This window comes from Triticum dicoccoides, chromosome 6B (assembly GCF_002162155.2).
Source record: "Triticum dicoccoides isolate Atlit2015 ecotype Zavitan chromosome 6B, WEW_v2.0, whole genome shotgun sequence".
In the NCBI taxonomy this organism is placed as follows: Eukaryota; Viridiplantae; Streptophyta; class Magnoliopsida; order Poales; family Poaceae; genus Triticum; species Triticum dicoccoides.
The window spans coordinates 712,310,482-712,315,828 of record NC_041391.1 but is presented as its reverse complement, the minus strand read 5'-3'; the positions used below and the strand labels follow the sequence as shown (position 1 = coordinate 712,315,828).

General features: G+C 42.8%; 1 long non-coding RNA gene across 1 annotated transcript; it reads left to right on the top strand.

Annotated features, from left to right (window-relative positions):
* The first annotated feature begins 644 nt into the window (after positions 1-644).
* Positions 645-1,471, top strand: LOC119322422. The gene is made up of 2 exons (XR_005155601.1): positions 645-808; positions 1,330-1,471. It is a non-coding gene; the product is annotated as an uncharacterized LOC119322422 (long non-coding RNA).
* The last annotated feature ends 3,876 nt before the right edge of the window (positions 1,472-5,347 follow it).

Genomic DNA, 5,347 nt, shown 5'->3' with positions numbered 1-5,347 from the left:
TGAACACGGTTGGTGAAAGCAGCAGTGCTTGCTTTGGTTTTTTTTTGTTCAGTTAAATCATTCACATGAGTATCTCAATTTAATTAACAGTGTAAGTTGATTGTGAGGCTGTGTATTTTTTGTCGAAGAAGAAAGTACCACCACATGTAACTCATTTGCACTTAGTGAATTTCAGTTGGCATCTTAATATTGGCCCTACTTTACAATATAAAGCATTGCTCTGTTTGTAGGTTGCAGCAAGATATGCAAAATACCCGTGCTTCTTACTAATGATGATCCTAATGTTAATTCAATGGGGAAATGAATATCGAGTGCGGACATAGTGTTGTTCTTTTAGGGCAAGAAAGAGAAAAATGTTAATTTTGGTTCCTTCCTTTTTATGTCTATGGATGCAATGTGTGCTTTCTGTCTATTTGTAATCTGTCTTATAGGTATACTCATGAAGTATACGACCATTACTCCCTACAGTACATAGTTCGGATTTCTCATTTGTATAGTTCAATGCTTTCGGTTTGGATAGTTCACTCTTCCTATTTGGTACCAATTTCAAACTGAAGGACCGATTCTTGATCTTCTTCTATATTGGGTATTGTTTAGTTTTGTGGGTAATTTTAGTTCTTTATTTTGCATATTCCCAATTTTTGTACAACTTCTCCGTAAGAAATAGACACACTAGATTCATACACCTACCTTTGAAAAATATCAATTTTTTGGCCATAGGTGCTGAGTCCAATGCGTAGAATCTTCTAGAACCATCTATGACTTCAGCACCAAGGGAAAGGAGGGGCAGAGGAAGAGGCACAATAATGTAAGTTAGGTGGTCAATTGCATGGTCGGCTGGGAGAGATTTGGCTGCCTATGAACTGATTTGTGGTGGGTGCGTTGATAATGATCAATATTTTCTCATCACCATTCTGTGGTGTTGATCCTCTATTATTACTCATTGTTGGAATACTAACTGTTAAAGTTTGTAGTTGTAGCGTTGTTGCATGAACATCCTTAGGCATTTGTTTACCAGAGACCATGCTTTCTGATTTTCTTGATGACTTGACAAACAAATAGAATTGCAATATGCATGGATAAATTGGTCATAAACTCTTGATTTCCTCTGCTCGGCATAGTGACTAATTTAGTGGTGAGCAGGTAGTTACCCAGTGTTTGTCTTATTGTTTGTAGGTGGTCCTTCCTGTAGGTCTGTTGGGCAGGGCGATTTGCGTGTCCCCTGTTCCTCCGTTCTGGTTGCGTTTTTGGTATTTTTTGCATCTATTTCTTTGCTTGATTTCTTGCTTGCCGTAGGGTGTCATTAACTTTTACTTCTTTTTTTGGTAGGCCCAACTATGGATGTGGGAGGAGACCTTTATGAACTCTAGGTCTGATGTGTAGTCTTGGCAGAAAGAAACCACAATGCATATACTTTTCATCTTGCAAGATGTAGCACTCATGATCATAATAATGTATCCTTTTGAAATTATTTCTGTGCATATATAGCTTGCTTCCTTGTGACTACGGAGTTATAAAAATAAGCTTATGCACATGAAGCCCTTATTTTCCATCTCATGAGTCAAGAGTAGCATATACACACACGTACCGTATCGCGGTCTTATTTTCTATCGTCTCATAAGTCAAAAGTAGCATATACACATACGTATCATATCGATGGGGTGCGGCGTGCCGCCGCACGGGTATAGCTAGTTTGATACTATGTGTGAGCTGTTGCTCTCCACCCGGTTTACTAGAAAATTAAAGAACAGTTAACCAATGTAGGTCACTTGCACACCGGTAACACTAGGCCTGAACGTAGTTCATGCATCAGTGAAGCCACTTGACTTTGCTTGCCGGGTATGATCCATAAAAATGTGTCCGACTGAAGTTAATCGAGCGTGGTTGGTAAGTTGGTGCATCTTGCAGGAAAGAAAACATCTATCGATAGTCTGTCCTACGATAACAGACACTCTGAGTTGTTTCCCGATCGATACAACTAGAATTGGATACTTGAGATGAGAAATGGATAGTATGGCTCTGGGATTGCTTTCTCGCAGGGAGTCGAGGAAGGATCTCTGGGTGAGGTTGATGACACTACTACTACTTTACTTTATGCTAGTCTGCACTCTTCTAATGCTGCAAGTCCGCTGAAGATGCTGAAGATGCTAGTCTTTGATAGGACTAGGCTCTCCCCTCTATTCTGGCATTTCTGCAGCCCAGTCTACATATTCAGCTTTCCTTTGATAATATTGCATATTAGTGTAGATCATTGCTTGCTGAGTACTTCGGATGAGTACTCACGTTTGCTTTTCTTTCTTTCCCCCATATCCGTTTGATGCAACCAGATGACGGAGCCTCTGAGACCGCTACCACCACCGACGGCTACTACTACCCCGAGGGTGCCTTTTATCATGTGACGGACGTCGATGACCAGGAGTAGTTAGGAGGCTCCCAGGCAGGAGACCTTGCCTTTTTGACCGATATTGCTTTTGTGCTAGCCTTCTTAAGTCAAACTTGATTAACTCATGTCTGTACTTAGATATTGTTACTTCCACTGACTCGTTTGTGTTCGAGCTTATGTATTCGAGCCCTCTGGCTTGTAATATAAATTTTGTATTATTTTAATTTGTGTCTAGAGTTGTGTTGTGATATCTTCCCGTGAGTCCCTGATCTTGATCGTACACAGTTGCGTGTATGATTAGTGTACGATTAAATCGGGGGCGTCACAGAGGTGTCTCGATGCGGTCGAGCAGGCACTCAAATGTGCTCGGCGCGACGCTGAGGGAGTGTGGCATGGAGTCGAGGGATGCGCCGGTTGCTCCGTCATCGCTGTCGAAGCCTCTATATATGAGAAGCTTGAGCTAATGGTGCTTGAGAAGACGCGCCTAGTTTAGCAGCGGCCTTTCGAGCCACGTACAAATCCAGAATCGAAGCTCCAATCCGAATGCAACCCCCTTCCGGTGTATATATAGATTACATAAGGAAGGAGATGATGGAATGGAGGGGAATTTTTGGTCTATGGGGACATATGCATCCTATATGAAAAAAAATAGTAATTCAACAAAAAGTCGAAAGTTCCTAAAAATATTTTTGAAATAAACTTGACCTTCTATTGTACTCGTAAGAAATAAAATCCATAAAAAATATCCCTTTGACTTTTTTTTAAAAAAGACAATTTTTTGCCTAAAATAGTGTGAATAGTGACCTATAATAGCAAATAATTTTTTTTTGCTGTGAGGTCAACTTTTGTTTTTTTGGTCGAAATTTATATACTAGTGCAAAAGTAAGTCAAGTGTTTGGTCAAAATAGTTCTTACATATTTTGACTTTATTAAAATACTAAAAAAATCTTCATATAGGGTGCATATACAACCAGGACCAAAGTGTATTTTCAATGATGGAATCCTTCTCCTCTGTCTCCTATGTAGCTGAGTTCCACGCGGGAGCCAGCAAGGCCTCTTAGTTTCCTTACAGATTGCACAGGAGATCGAATCGTATTCAGCGCGCTCCGCTCCTTCGACTGATTGTTCGCATCGGATCTCAGGTTCTCTATTGCACTCCCCAATTGGGGTTCTTTTCACCTTTCCCTCACGGTACTTGTACGCTATCGGTCATTGAGGAATACCTAGGCTTAGAAGGTGGTCCCCCTTTCTCGCGTAAAAGCGATCATCATTCGAACACGCCGCGTTTTACTGGGAAGGATCGAACCATGGGAACGAATGAACAGGGTTATCACCTTCTTTGGCCGGATCTTCCAATCTTTTTAGAAAACCAGTTCACTGCGCGCCCCACCCCGTCATTCGCCACTTGAGTATTATAATGGCGCAAGAGTAGTCCTTTATTTTCTTGCAAGAAGTGTCATGTAGCAAGCTAGTAGGAGTAGACGAAGTAATAACATGACAAAGACACTAATCGCGGAAACACAAGACTAAGTGCTTCTTTCTTTTGGATTCCCCTGCTTGTAGCAACTTGCAAACTGCACCCCCCCCCCCTCTCCCACCGCACACACTTGCTCCAACCCAACCGTTGTGCTCGACTCTCCCAGCCATCAACAAGGTGGATTGGCCGGAGAGGAGAGGGCCGAAGGCACGTGGGCGCGCAGACCAGTGAATCAAGAATTCGCATTGGATGCTAAAGTCTATTTTAAACCTTGAATTCATACGACTCGTCCGAGTGAATTGCAAGAAACCATCACATTTGGGGCTTATCTTGCAGAAAACAACGTGGTCGCTAATCATTTGCAAAAGCCACCGCGGATTTAGTAAAAATGTTGCAGATTGCACTGAACATGTAATTTGGCGCGGTTGAGGGCGTCACAGAGGTGTCTCGATGCGGTCGAGCAGGCACTCAAATGTGCTCGGCGCGATGCTGAGGGAGTGTGGCGTGGAGTCGAGGGATGCGCCGGTTGCTCCGCCGTCGCTGTCGAAGCCTCTATATATGAGAAGCTTGAGCTAATGGTGCTTGAGAAGACGCGCCCAGTTTAGCAGCGGCCTTTCGAGCCACGTACAAATCCAGAATCGAAGCTCCAATCCGAATGCAACCCCCTTCCGGTGTATATATACATAAGGAAGGAGATGATGGAATGGAGGGGAATTTTTGGTCTATGGGGACATATGCACACTATATGGTTAAAAAAATTAGTAATTCAACAAAAAGTCGGAAGTTCCTAAAAATATTTTTGAAATAAACTTGACCTTCTATTGTACTCGTGAGAAATAAAATCCACAAAAAAAATATCCCTTTGACTTCTTTTTAAAAAAGACAAATTTTTGCCTAAAATAGTGTGAATAGTGACCTATAATAACAAATAAATTATTATTTTTTTGCTGTGAGGTCAACTTTTGTTTTTTTGGTCGAAATTTATATAGTGTCAAAACAAGAGAGGAGGCTGGCGTAGCGCCAAGCATCCAAAGTCTCAAGTCGCCTATCTATCGCGTACAATCCGCGAATGTTGACGTGAGCGTGCGCTCCACGTGCATGTGTGGTGTCCCTTCATTCACATGGCTCTACCATTTAGAAAACAGTGGATGCCATCCCTTATAAGTTGGTCAGCATCCCCTCCCTCAGCCAAGGTGGGACTAAACTTAGCTTCACTTTGGGCATTGTGTGCCACTAGTACTAGACGTGGGCGGGAGCGCATGCATGTGACATGCACACAAACGCCAAACAAAAAAGTAAGAGCAGGCACATGCATGTGCAGCACAACGCATGCAGTATAGTAGGCCCACATAGGGCGTATTTGGTTCCTTGCGTCGCACCTGGCTCACACCCACCGTGCAAAATTCTCACTGTTTGGTAGCCTGCACATCTATCTGGGCCAGGCCTGGCGCATGCAAAAAGAGGCTCCCAGCCAGGCTCAAGGGAAA